The 13,700-nt window shown below is 38.0% G+C and overlaps 1 non-coding gene across 1 annotated transcript; it reads left to right on the top strand.

Moving 5' to 3' along the window:
* The first annotated feature begins 9,639 nt into the window (after positions 1–9,639).
* Positions 9,640–9,746, top strand: LOC131238186 (small nucleolar RNA R71). The gene has a single exon (XR_009167596.1). It is a non-coding gene; the product is annotated as a small nucleolar RNA R71 (small nucleolar RNA).
* The last annotated feature ends 3,954 nt before the right edge of the window (positions 9,747–13,700 follow it).

The following is a 13,700-nucleotide window of genomic DNA, read 5'->3' as shown; positions in this document are numbered from 1 at the left end:
TTTAATGATGAATGTATGTTGACTGTATTAGTGCATAAAACATGGAATAGATTAAGCCAAAACACAGATATGATTCAGGGATAAGTGAATAAAGCAAGCGGAAGACTTATAGAAAAGTATGTGTACAAGTGTAAATCCCTGAAATACATATACAAGCCAGGTCGTATGAAAGTGTTATTTAACAAAATTATAAGTATCAAGTTACATCATTTAAATTCCCAAAAATAATCCCAGAGATCCCGCGCATCAGACCGAGGCTCGCTAAAACCCGTCTGAAAACTGCATATAAGAGAACGCAGCCTCATCATCATCCAGCTCCCGCTCTGCCTCAGAACTCGCATCCACATCTGCAACATCAGAGCCTAAGACAGAGTCTGGTGGGTGTTTAACACCGCCCTAAAACGTGGGAGTGAGTGATCAACTCAGTGGAACAATAAGGCACTGGTTAACATGTTATCAGTTCAATCAAATAGTAATGATAAAGCAGGACAATTAAATAAATCCTAAGTACTCTTGTTAATGCAAGGATGTATGCAATATGATGCGTGCCCTCACGCGTACACCCTCAGCGTCTTCATCTTACGTTACGCATGACATCACCTCAAAGTGTGCCACATCTACACAGCACATGCAAATGTGGTGCATGGATATGATTACCAAGTTGTTATTAGTCCATTTCACACAGTAGGATTGGGAAGCTAAGATACCTTCCTCATATCACCATCCAAACAGTAATCCATACTAGGGTCGTCAATCCTAGACATCTCATACGATCATATGTGTAAGGTCGTAACAAAGGGCTCGTCACCAATCAATGCACGCCTTTCATGCCCTTACTACCACAGTTCAGCTCGTCACCTCCTTGCGGTATCCAGGTATGCTCGAGGTCACTACAAAGGGCTCGTCATCAATTAATGTAGGCCGACAGCACGAATATAGTGTCTCATACCACCATAATCGGCTCACGAGTTTAATTGCTCACTGGTCACTATGGGGAGGCTCGTCACCCCAGCGTAGGCCGACAGCTTGACCACGGTGTCCCATACCACTATGTCTGGCTCATGAGTCTTAGCGGATCGAGGTACCATGGTTAATAGGATTTCACTGGTAAGTTCGGTACCCTAGATTCAAGCAGTAGCGTCCATACATGGTGAACATACATCGGACAATCGGGTTACTTGACGAACTCGACTAGCACGAGCGCACGTTGAGTTGAGCGACATAGAGTGTGCAAACACTCCGCGTGGCCAAACCACTTCCGACAACTCTAATACGACTCGGGTTCGTCTAATCATGTCCTTTTTGGCGAAAGTATTATCAGCCACAAACATAAGGCAGATTACCGATTTCCTGGACTAGTGTATAGTCCCAAACACATTACACTACGACAGATATTCATATGGAATGAAAAACAGTAATGGAACAACAACTTAAATCATGATACATACGCATCTGAAGAATCTCAACTTAACATAAATGTAAGCATATGTAATGCTTGAATTTAAATAACATGGAATGTAACTTGCATAAAGGAAATCATGCACATCAATAGGAGTGTTGAGAATCACTTCTCAACGCCCGCAATTAGTGTAACAAATTACACTTTAGATCATTCATGCATTTCTACAAACACTTAGCATACATGGAACAACATACATGACGTATGTTGAAATACATGCATTTTGACAATTCCTTTTACCAAGTTGTCATACATGCATCTAGCATACATACATGACAAATAATCTGGCAAACATAAGTGCATATTTTATACGTATACGGTACTTTATAAATACACATAAAATACACAAATCTCAATATAGCACATGCATATCAAGAAAGCAACGTAAACACAACATTTGGCATGCAGAATCTCATCCATAACAAGAATAAATCATTCACTGGCATTAAAAGCCTTGAAAACCATAACCAAGACTAATCATTCACTTAAAGTCCGCACCCTAAGCAAAGAATAAAACACCGAACTGATTTAGACGAGTTGTCTTCGTCAACGGCGATAGGATACCCTAAAATAAGGATAGAAATGAGATACAACAACACCAAGACTAATCTAAGCTCTAACACAGGTTAGGGTTATATTAACTTACCCCAAAATGAACTTAGAATCGTCAGAAGAACGATTCAAAGTGAAGGTTCGAAGATGAAGAAGAACAAGGAAGAATCCAAGATGATTCACCAACTTATCTCTCTCACTTTCTCTCTCTTTTCCACTCTCTTTCCAAGCTAGGGTTAGTGAAAATTCGTATGAAAAAGAGGGTTAGGGTTTAAGGACTATAAATAGGCCCATATTTGATGAAAATAACCCCAGGGACAAGGTATACTTAGGTTATAACCAAAGCATGCCTTTCTCGATCCAACGAAGCACTTCTGGTGGGCCTATAACCACGAAAGGTCGGACTTAAGCTCCTTGACCATGGATCTAGGTCAAGCTGAGTTTTCATACCGACTGGCTCTTTAGATCAGCCGTGGCGGACCACACTCAATTCAACGGTCACGGAATCTCGATCAGGTCCACAAGCACTAAGATATGCCTGGGCCAACTATCCTGATCAGAGGGTGAAATTGGATCAGAATCCAATGGTCAGATAGCTTAAAATCGTCACGCAAGCGACACGACTCAGATTTCATAAAAACTTAATAAATTCCAATTGTTCTTACACTCTTCACTCCGAACTCAAACAAATCGACCCAGAACATCACATGGACTTGATTTTCGAGGTGATGGTCAAGCCTAACTCGGTGACCGCAACAGCCTAAGATCATCGCCATCGGACTTTCGACGCGCGGTCCAGGTCCGATCCAGATCTTCCAAAAATTCCCCAGAACAATTGGATTTAGCGATGGATCCCAGATTTCAGAGTAACGTAGCGCTAACTAATCTACAAGTTTAGAGCCATGCAGATACAATTTAAAGTGATTGATGCGAATTTCACAAGCAATCAAGTATAGCGCTAATTACCCCAAAAACAACTACTTAAGGAAAGATTAGCACAAAAATTCCAAGGTCGTTACACTTGCGGTTGATCCAAGTGGACCACCACATTGATAAGATGGCTGATCCAGGCCATCCATCTTATAGCTCATCCGAAAAAGTCCCAAGGGACGTTGTCTTTTTAAATGAAAAGAAGGAAGATGAACTAACGACTTTGGTCCAGATGTGTACGTGGCTATGCTTTGTAAAGGAAGTTTTCGTATCGACTTAGTTGTCTCCTACATAGGTTCTTAACCACCTACTGTTGTGGAAAGTCTCTCCCTTATGCACTCCCAGCCGATCGACTCTCGGCTGCCTATAAGAAGGAGAGAGAAAGAAGTGATGAGGATCCATCCTAGGACGTTAGGGGGAGAGAGAGAGAGAGAGAGAGAGAGAGAGAGAGAGAGAGAGAGGAAGTAGTTTTAGATTTTTTTAATTTGTTTTATTTACTATTTTTTTTTTAATTTATTTTTTTTAAAGAGTTCTAGTCCAATCATGTTGGGCTAAATCACTTAGCTAGGGCTAAGAGGTGAAGCTTATAGGGTGATGGGGAGACTTTTTGCTTGTGCCTTTTATTTAGACTCAATTGAACTTGATACTAGTTTGATTATGGGATTATTTTTAGTTTTAATGGTCTATTGTGACTGAAATTACAATGGGTCTGAGATAGCTCTGAGCATGTTCCTTTCCTTTTGATGATTATAATATCAGGAAGCCCTGTTGTTTACCATTTCTGTTGTTTGCTTTGTCTCCTAGCCATGGTTTAGTGATGGAATCCATTCAAATTCATATACCTTTCATCGCTTGAAAACTATATCAAAGAAGGTTCAGTTCGATTTTCATGGTTACACCCTTCAACTGGATGAAGATGGGACTCCAAGTCCAGTTGAGTTCTTGAAGCAGGCATAAGATCTCCCTGATCTCTACAAGTGGATCCTCTGAATCCCTAGTTTCCTACCTTTGATTTCTCTAAGTTTTAGATAAATATTTCACCATTATTCCATCAATTACATTCGATTTATATTTTATCTTAGTCTAGTTCTAGTTCTATTTAGTTTCACGTTACGTACAGGTTCCAGTCCCTTAGGATTTTACCTCGGTCTCACCGAGTTTATTACTATATCACAACCATATACTTGGGGAGTGAACAAATAATAGTTCATATATCAAGTTTTTCAATGTGTTGCATGAAAATCAACTTCTCATAGTTGTACTAATTATTTCATAATGTCAACCATGCTCACCATATCAAGATTTATTGAATAATCAAGTACTGATTTTGAACTTCTCCTAGTTTCCTTCTTTTTATAGTTTTCGATTTTATATCGAAAGTCATTTGTATTTATTCAGTCTTTTCATTTTTATTCTTTTTTTTCAGATTTTTCATTCTTTTTCACCATACATGACCTTTTTGTCGATCACCTATTTTTAACTGGTTCTTTTTATCTTTTAAGGTGGATAAAATTCTCCAGAGTCGATTCTCCATATCTTTCAATGGTCATCATACTAATAATAAAAAATTTCTAGTACCATTCACAAAAGGAAAATTGAACATGTCTTGTGATTTAGATTAACATGATATTCAACCTTCCTCCTAATCACTTGAGTGTAAGAACCGTGAGTGATAGGCTACTTAGATGATCAAACTCCAATAATTCAAAAATCAATTTCTATCTTATCATCATACTACGCATACTTAAGTACACAAATTATCAACTTCCAAACAAATTTTATCTTGAAAAATTGAAAATTTTTCACATTTTTTGCTTAAAACTAAGAGAATGCTGATTAATTTACCTAATCCAAACCCCCAACCTTAAATCTACATTGTCCTCAATGTAAAAGATATAAGCATCTAATGCAAAAGAGGCAACAAAAATAAATGGGTAATGATGGAAAGATATTACTTGAAGAAGGAATTTTTAAGGCTTTCCTACAGATCTCGGCATGAAGATGGGTTAGCATAAAGACTAATCCAATGGAAAGAAAACTATCCTAATCCTAAATTCTATGAAAGCAATAAACCTAACTACAACTCCTTTAGACTACGAGGTCAATCTTGGTAAACAGGATCAATCAGAGGTATGGACATGTCCTTTGAATTAAATTTCTCAACAAATGGCTTTAAACGATGTCCATTTACTTTAAAAGCATTGTCATTATTTGGATTCGTTATCTCAACAGACCCATGAGGATAGACATTAGTAATAGTAAAGGGGCTAGTCCAATGAGATGGAGTTTACTTGAAAAAAGATGTAACCGAGAATTGTACAAAAAGACTTTTTGACCAGTCAAGAATGATTTTCAAAGGATGTTCTTGTCATAGAAAACCTTCATCCTGTCCTTATAAATTATTGAGCTCTCATACGCATCATTCCAGATTTTCTCGAGTTCATTTAATTGAAGTTTGCGCAGCGAGCTAGTGTTGTCCATGTTAAAATCAGGTTTTCGATAGCCTAGTAGGGTCTATGTTCCAATTCCATTGGTAAGTGGCAAGCCTTCCCATAGACAAGTCTAAAGGGAGACATTCCAATAGGGGTCTTAAATGTGGTACGGTATGCCCATAAAGCATCGGTCAAGCGGATTGATTAATCCTTGTAATCAGGGTTAACCATTTTCTCTAAAATGTGTTTAATCTTCCTGTTGGAAATCTCAGCTTGCGCACTTGTTTGTGGGTGATATGAGTGCTCACCTTATGAGAGATGCAATATTTCTTCATTAAATTTGCAAATGGCCTATTACAGAAATATGAACCTACATCACTAATGATGGCTCGAGTTGTTCTGAACCGGGAAAGGATATTTTCTTTTAAGAATTTAATGATTGTTTGGTGGTTATTGTTTCGGCACGGGATTGCTACGACCCATTTAATGACATAGTTTATGGCTAATAAAACGTATAAATTTCCAAAATATTACGGAATGATCCAATGAAATTGATGCCCTAACAATCAAATGCTTTAATGATCAGAATGAGATTCAAAGGCATCATATTTCGATGGGACAATGCTCCCAATTTCTGATAATGTTCACAAGCTTTGCAGAACTCATGAGTTTCCTTGAATATAGTGGGCCAATAAAAGCCGCATTGTAAAATTTTGGTCATAGTTTTTTAGCAGAAAAGTGACCACCATGGCCTGAGAGTGACAGAATGAGATGACACTTTGATGTTCATTGTTTGGCACATATCTCCTTAGAATTTGGTCTGGGTAATATTTAGATAAATACATATCATCTCAGAAAAACTTACATACCTCGACGAAGAATTTCTTTTTATCTTGTGCAGTCCGATATGTTGGCGTGAAACCTATAGCAAGATAATGAGCTATATCGGCAAACCAAGGTGAGTGGGAGAGTTTAAACAGTTGCTCATCAGGGAACATGTTGTTTATGGGTGTCATCTCAAGGTAAGCAGGGAGATTAAGTCGTGAAAGATGGTCAGCCACTACATTCTCTACTCCTTTTTTATCTTTTATTTCTAAATCAAAATCCTAGAGTTGAAGGATCCATCTTATCAAGCGAGGCTTAACATCATTTTTATAAAGAAAGTACTTGAGCGCAGCATGATCAGTGTAGATGATGATCTTTGATCTAATAAAGTTGGATCTAAATTGTCCAAAGCGAATACTATGGCTAAGAGTTCCTTCTGTGTCACTTGGGCAGGATTTAGAGTTCTACTTACATAATGAATAATGTAGGGCTTCTTTTCTTTCATCTGGCTTAATATCGCCCTAATAGCATAGTTAGATGCGTCACACATAATTTCAAAAGGGATGTTCCAGTCGGGTGGCTCCATGATAGGTGAGGCAGTTAGCATGCCTTTGAACATAGAAAAAGCTTCTTCGTAGTGCTTGGTCCACTCATATGGTACATTCTTTTGAAGTAGATTGTATAAAGGATGCGAGAGGTGACTAAAGTCCTTTATGAATCATCTGTAAAATCTCACGTGTCCTAAGAAGGATCGCACATCTCATATGCTCTTGAGTAAGGTCAATTTTAGCCTTGTCTACCTCAATTCCCTTGGACAAGATGATATGTTTAAGAACAATTCCCTTACGAACCATGAAGTGACACTTCTCTCAATTTAGTACCAAATTCTTTTCCTCACATCACTTTAACACAATTTTCAGATTTTCTAAACATTCGATGAAGGATGATCCAAAGACAGAAGTCGTCTATGAAGACCTTTAAATATTACCTCACCATATCAGAAAATATGCTCAACATGCATCGCTGAAAAGTGGCAGGGGTATTACATAGCCCGAATGACATCCTTTGGTAAGCAAAGGTGCCATAAGGGCATGTGAATGTAGTTTTGTCTTGATCTTTAGGGGCTATCTCTATCTGATTGTAGCTTAAATATCCATCAAAGAAGCAATAGTAAGAGTAACTAACTAACCTTTCCAAGATTTGATCGATAAAAGGGCAAAGGAAAGTAGTCCTTCCTGGTGACGGTATTCAACTTCCTGTAGTCAATACACATTCTCCAACTAATAGTGACTCTAGTTGACATGAGTTCATTGTCGGCATTGGCTACGATGGTGATTCCAAACTTCATAGGAACTACTTGAGTTGGACTCACCTATTGGCTATCAGATATGGGGTATATAATACCCACATCCAATAACTTAAGAACCTCAGCCTTAACCACATCCTTCATGTTTGGATTTAATCTACGTTGGCACTGTCCTTAAGATGAATTCGGTGGGTATAAATCAATGGGTCAATTCCCTTGAGGTCTGCAATCGACCATCCAAGGGCTCCTTTATGCTTAATGAGAGTATAGATAAGCATACTCTCCTATTCTTGCTCAAGGTGGAAAGAAATCACCACTGGGTATGTCTCATCTTGACCTAAATAGATATATTTCAAATCAGAGGGTAAACGTTTTAGGTCAAGCCTCGATGCTTTAAAGCTAAATGGTAGAGGCACTACATCGGTTCGGAGCAATTTCTCAAATTATGGCCTCCACTGGTTAACTTCAAGTACCAGTGTAGCATCAAGTAAGGCATTCATCTCTCTAATCATATCATCGTCTAAATCGGGGGAGTGGGCCAAGCATGTCTCAAGAGGGTTAGAGTATAGAGTCATGAGTGCTCTATCTGCCACAAAAGAATCGATTAGGTTAATATCACGGGAATCATCATCATTCTCTGACTGTTTGCTCGTATTGAAAAATATATTTAGCTCTAATATCATATTCCCGAAAGATAAGTTCATGACCTCATTCTTACAATTAATGATTGCATTTGATGTGGCAAGGAATGGACGACCAAGTATAATGGAGATTTGAGTGCTCATATCCATGATGGGCTGAGTGTCTAGGATGATAAAATCTACCGGATAGTAGAATTTGTCGACTTGGACCAATACATCTTCTATTATCCCTCTTAGTACATGAACTGAGCAATCAATGAGCTGTAATGTAGTTTTGGTGGGTTTTAATTCACTAAGACGTAGTTGTTCGTAGACTGAATAAGGAATCAGGTTTATGATCCAGTAGTTTTCAATTATGCAAGCGTTGGTTGGGATACTGAGATCCTTGTATTTTTCTGGTACATCTTGCTTTAGGATGACACTCACTTTTTTGTCAAAAAGATCTTCTTTTGTATGTTTTGCTATCTTTTGGTAGTGCATATATCTTTCAGGAATCATATAAAGGAATTTGTTTAACGGCATCCAGTAGAGAAATGTTGACCTTTACTTGCTTAAGCACCTTTAGAATATCCTAGGAGTTAGACAATAGTTTTGGTGTGACCAACCGTTGGGGGAATGGAGTAATTGGCTTATCTTGAGGTTCCAGTTCTAAATCATGTGGAATAGTGCTAAGTCCATCATTCTCATCTACTTCCGAATCTTTAGGCTTTTCAGCCCTTACCAAAATAGCTTTGTCAATTAGCTTCCCACTCCTAAGAGTGGTGATGGATTTAGCTTGCTCTATTTGATTTGAAGCGCTTAGGTCAATAATTTCACATTGTGGTTTAAGATTGGGGAGAGGTTGTGCTGGAAGCACCCCTTTCTCCCCAGACATTAAATGTGACTCAATCATTTGAATGGCCTTGGTAAGGTCTTGGAAGGCTTGTAATGTGCCTTGATTGAAAAGCTCTTGATTTTGGATGTGTTTTGAAAATGGATCCTCCTAAGGTTTCCTTTTTTCCAAAAATTGGTTAAGGATCCCTTGAGATGTAGCGGTTTGTGCATTCTTAAAATGAAATTTGGATGGTTTCTCCAGTCGAAGTTGTATGTATTGGAGCTAGTATCTTTCAAAGGCCTTTGGTAGTTGTTTATGGCATTTGATTGCTCATTTAGAATTTCTTGAAAAGCAGGTATATTTAGGCAATTTTAATAGTATTCATGTTGCCAACACAAATACCACAATATACTTCCTTAGCCTTGTCTTTTTTAAGTTTCATGGCCTCGAGTTTTCTTATGAGATTAGCCACTTTAGCATTTATATCATCTTCCTCTTTCAGGTGGTATTGGGTTTTGAGGAGATGTCCCATGATTATGCATTTTCAGCAAGTCTGTTAAAATAATCCCACACATAATCGACATTCTTGCTCATGAATTCCCCATTGCACAGTCTCGACCAATTGCCGCATGGAAGATGTCAGTCTATCGTAGAAGAAATTTGTTATGCGCCATGTTTCAAAACCGTGTTGTGGGCATGAACCGACATGATCCTTGAACCACTCCTAACATTGAAAGAATGTTTCATCTTCCTTTTGGGCGAAGTTCATAATTGACTTTCTGAGGGTGTTCCTTTTATGGTATAGAAAGAATTTCTTTATGAACTCCCTTGTCATGTCATTCAATCATCCAATAGATCACGGACGTAGTGAGTGTAACCATGTCTTAGCATTTTCTTTCAAAGAAAAGGGAAAGAGTTTCAGCCTGATCGTGTCCTTAGTCATATTAGGAAGTATAAAGTGGCTATTATCTTATCAAACTCTTTCCAGTATAGATATGAACTTTCATATTCAAGTCCATGAAACTTTTGAAGGTCCTGGATCACTCATGGCTTGATATCCATATTTCCTGCATTCTCTTAAAAAATCATGCAGGAAGGTGCACTCAACCCTACTGATTGTAAATAATCTCGTAGTGTACGAGGCGGGGGTGCCTGATACACCTCATTCTCATCATATTCTTTCTCAACTGGAAGTTGAGGTTGATTTGTAGGTTGATTAGAAGCCATCACTTCAGTTAACTCTAAGGATCATAAGTGGTATCTAATCCAGTGATGGATAAGCAACCCTTCGACTAATCCTCCTTCACTCAAGAGATGTAGAGTGTTATCACGAACCCACCTGTGCATGAAACACTCTCATCTCTCAAGTTAAGAAACTAAACCTAAACCTAAAAGAGAAGTAAACTAAAGCAAATAAGAAAGATAGAAACAAAAGAAGAAAGAGAATTGGAAAGAGATTACCAGATTAAAAATTTCTATGTTAAGATCCTACAAAACAGAAAAACAAATTAGTTTCTAAAAAAGAATTAGAAAAATTCCTAACCTAGAAATAGAAAACAAATAAACCCTAATCTTAACCCATTAACAAAACTAATTAATCTCAGAAAAATACAACCGTTAGTCCCCGGCAATGGTGCCAAAAACTTGTTCACAACCCCAAGTGTAGGGTCATGATGTAGTAATAATCTCAGTGAGACCGAGGTTGAATCCATAGGGACTGAACTTGTATATTTCTGAAAGTAACTCAAAATAGAACTAAAAGAATATGCAAATCTAAATCTAAATAATAGGAAAGAGCAATTGTGAATATTGTGATTAAAACATATGAAATTAAAGGTGGGAACTAGGCTGCCAAAGATCCACTTGTAGCTATCAAGATGTTTCCTTATTTGATTCAAGTAACACAATTGGAATTTGAATCCTCTTCGATCTAATTGGAAGATTTATTATAACATTAAATCTGAACTTTCATTGACCTAATTCTCAATGGAGGAGAATTGTAAGGGTTGGAAGGGATTCCATCACCCTACCATACCCAGGGGACGATGGTGAACAATAAGATTTACCAATCCCACAATCTCAAATTAGAAAAGAAGATACTCAAAGCTATTACAGATCTATTGTAATTTGAGTCACAACAAATCATTAAAAACTGAAAGTATTCCTTAAATATCAAATTAGAATCAAATAAGTTCAACAAGAAAAAGAATCAAAGTAAGAAAAAACATCCCAACACACTACAAGCTTTACCTCTTAGCCCCAGCTAAGAGGTTTAGCCAACCATAGACATGATTGGATCTAAAACCTTAAAAGAAAGCATTAAAAACAAACTAGGTAATAAGAAAAACTCTTGGAAGGCTCCTCCACCCTTTGACTCTACTCCTTGAAACCCTAGATATCCTAAAAAGTGTTACCTATATTTATAACCTTGTCTGGTCGGTTTAAAAAAACTGCCTCAATTTACGTAGTCCGCATAACTCTGCGTAACACGTTCAATGACATCGAACAACCTTTGATGTCATCGAATGTAAGTTAAATTCTAGAAGTCATGCCTGTAAGTTAAATTCTAGAAGTCATGCCTTTACACACTGCGTAGGTTCTTGTGTCATCGAACATAAGTTGAATTCCAGAAGTCGCGCCTTTATGCACTGCGTAAGTTCTTTTGCACTACATAACTTCTTGTGTCATCGAACCTTCCTCCGTGTAATCGAGAAGACCTTTGATGGCATCGGAGGGTCTTCGATCTGTCAAGAATATGTCTAAAATAGTCTAGTGAGTTACTTCAAAATTATTCAGAAATTTCGATGCCATCGAACGGGGTTCGATGTCATCGAGCAGATTTTTGAGTCATCGAACAATTCCTCGAGGCATAAAAAAATGCGAGGCATCAAAAAATGTCTTCAATTTGTCCAATGACCAACTTGATTTTCATGTGAAAATTCAATGTCATCGACCTATGTTCGATGTCATCGAACTTTAGTCGATGACACAGTAAGTGAAGTGAATTTTAACACTTTCTTCTTTCAACTTTCTTCCTTCTCTACATGGTTTTTTTGAATCTCGGGGTCTTGAAATCTTCAATTTTGGTCTCCAAAGACTCATTCTTTGTCTTGGTGTTTCTTAAGCATCAAATCCATGCTTTTACATTTTTTTCAATCCAAGCTCTTAGATTCACCTTTTAACATAAATAGGCATAAAATATACATTTAAGCATTATCATGTTCATAAAACCAAGATATAAATAGGGGAAAATATGCAATATTTGACACTCAACAAGAAGCAAATAAGCTAGCTCAACAAAATAAGGGGAGAAGAGCAAAATGCTAACTCTATATAGAGTGGAAGCATGCATCGCTCTCAATATTGGCAAAGGGCAAGGCTTGTATCCGTCACCCCACATGAATTCATAAAGATCATGTGTAATTAAATCACATCTTAACCATAATTTTCAAAGGATAAATAACTAATAATGGCAAAACAAACAATTGCATGGAGAATTCATAGTATTATGGAAGCATGTAAAAAAACAAAGATAAATCATATCAATTCAAATTAATGTAAGCTTAAAGGAATCCCTCACCTTTTATAGTCAATTCGCTCCCGGCTCAGGTTAGATGTTTACTCCTTTAATTCCAATCCTATTTGAGATCACATAATTTATAAGAATAGGATTTGCTCTAAAGCGGTGTTTATAGTCTCAGCCTAGGTTTAAACTAGTTATTAGTGAGGAGAAACTTGGATTCTAGTTTCTTCTTAACCTGTTAATTTTTGTAACTTAGCGAATACATCCGCAAATTCGACTTAGTTCGATCTACAGCCTTGAACATAGAAGCCTAATTGTTAGGGATATTACCCGAGAATTTTTGACCAGTACTCCACCTTTAGGGCTATTGGACTTGGCTCGATCTTAGACCCGAGTTGGTGACTTAGTGGGTCATGGCTATAGCACCAGTTGCTAGTTGTTTCTCTCTCTCTCTCTCTATTTCTTCTCTCTCCTTCTTTCTTTCTTGTTTCCTCTCTCTCTCTCTCTCTCTTTCTTTCTCTCTCATTTCTCCTCTCTTTCTTTCTTTAGGTGTATGTCTGGTGGAAGAGGTAGAGTTTTATAAGCTCTTCCATATGTTTATAGGCTTCTTACGTAGAAGGTATGCTGGTGGTGTGCTTAAGACCAAGAAATGCCGTTGTTTGGAAACCTTTGGTTTTGTCCTTTGAATAGGATGCTTCCTCCTCCTTTATAAGAAGTTATGTCAGTTTTAGAAGGGCCAACAGACGGAGGGTTGCTAGCACATTCTTGGATGAAAGAACGTCCGGTGGCTGGCTGAAGGATGGCCCTGCTTCGATGGTAAACCTGTGCCTAAGCCATCTTTCCCCAAATCGGTCCTTCTGGACGGTCTGGGATCACCATCTGACGTCCCTTGGCCCACTAGATTCTTGGTATGGATGCTTCTTGCGGAGTGTTTTACGTGAATACTATTTCCATGTGCTGCAAGTTTCCCCCATGGAAAATGGCAGAACGCCACACCCTTCTACTCCTTTACTCTCTTTTCAACTGACTTGGGAGGGATCAGAATCCTCCTTTTGAAGTGTGGATAGTTTGGATTAGAGTCGTATTCCATGGTGTGGTCGTCCTGCGCAGCAGAAGCTTAAGGTGCATCCGGGCTTTGTTATCGCAAGTGGGGAGGTGTTGTTCTTGGTTCGATAACTGGATCCGGTGAGGTCCACTTATGATGTTCTTTTGGGAAAT

This window comes from Magnolia sinica, chromosome 2 (assembly GCF_029962835.1).
Source record: "Magnolia sinica isolate HGM2019 chromosome 2, MsV1, whole genome shotgun sequence".
Classification (NCBI taxonomy): domain Eukaryota; kingdom Viridiplantae; phylum Streptophyta; class Magnoliopsida; order Magnoliales; family Magnoliaceae; genus Magnolia; species Magnolia sinica.
Note: the sequence above shows the minus strand (reverse complement) of the source record. Positions and strands in the feature narration are given on the sequence as shown.